The sequence below is a fragment of the Myotis brandtii genome, unplaced genomic scaffold (genome assembly GCF_000412655.1).
Source record: "Myotis brandtii unplaced genomic scaffold, ASM41265v1 scaffold561, whole genome shotgun sequence".
NCBI classification, from domain to species: Eukaryota; Metazoa; Chordata; class Mammalia; order Chiroptera; family Vespertilionidae; genus Myotis; species Myotis brandtii.
This window is the reverse complement of record NW_005370085.1, coordinates 502,805-504,169: the sequence shown is the minus strand read 5'-3', so window position 1 is coordinate 504,169 and position 1,365 is coordinate 502,805.

Sequence of the window (1,365 nt, the reverse complement as noted above, 5' to 3'; positions counted from 1 at the left end):
AGATAGAAACATCAATGATGAGAAAGAATCACTGATCGGCTGCCTCCTGCACGCCCCCTACTGGGGATCGAGCCCACAACCCAGGCATGTGCCTGACCAGGAATCAAACGGTGACTTCCTGGTTCACAGTTGGATGCTCAACCACTGAGCCACGCCGGCTGCACCACTCAAACTTCTTGAAAGCAAAGTTCCCATTCACCGTGTTTTATTCATTCAGCTGCTATTCACTTATCTATCACTTTAATCTGGCTTTAGATGCTGATTAGAATTTAGGACTGAGGGGTCATGATGTCTGCAGCTTACGTGATTCAGCTAAAAACAAGTATGACTAGGTGGCTGGACAAAGCGACTATGGCCCAATGTCAACAATGGTTGAATCGAGGTGAAGGGTGTACCCATTACTGCATTACTCACTCAACTCATCTGTATGTTTAAAATGTTCATAATAGGATGTTGGAGGGGGGGGAGGAATGATCTAGCTCTTCCTCTGACTTTGCCAGAACTGGTCTCCCAGGGCACGAGGTGGGGAATGAAGCAAGGAGGGGTTGACCTGCTCTTTCTCAAACCAAGGGTCACAAATGTCTTTCCTTGTCTGACTTGACCTCAATGGGCACTGACCATACTGGTCACTTCCTTCTTCTTGAATCCATGTTTTATTTTCCTCCTACCTCTTTTTAAAAATATTTTTTCATTGACTTCAGAGAGGAAGGGAGAGGGGGAGAGAGAGAGAGACATCAATGATGAGAGAGAATCATTGATCAGCTGCCTCCTGCACACTGGGGATCGAGCCTGCAACCTGGGCATGTGCCCTGACAGGGAATCCAACCCTGACCTCCTGGTTCATAGGTTGACACTCAACCACTGAGCCATGCCGGCTGGGCCCTCCTGCTTTTTGGTTTACTTTCTGTTATCTTGAAACACGTCTCCCCTGCTCTCTGGTCACCCCCAATATCGGTGCTCTAGTTGAACCCATATACCCTCCCCGAGTTAATCTTCACTTCCTTCTGTGGCCTTAGCACAACACACACACACACACACACCTATCTCCTGGAATTCAAATCCTAATATCCAGCTACCAACTCAATTCCAATGTCTTGAGTTTATAACGTCAGCATGTCCAAAGCTGGGCTCAACACTGCTTGTAACATCTTTATTTCCAACCACACTGAATAGCACCACCATCCATCTGGCTGCAGTCACTAGTAACGAGTATCATCTCCTTATCTTCTCCAGCCCCTTCCTCTCACCTCTTTCCAAGTTAATCATCAGGTCCTGGCTTCTGCCTTCTCAAGAGCCCTCAAATCCTCTGTCCCTCCCCTATACCAGGCCATCACATATCCTCCTCCCTACTTCAACACCTCCCCC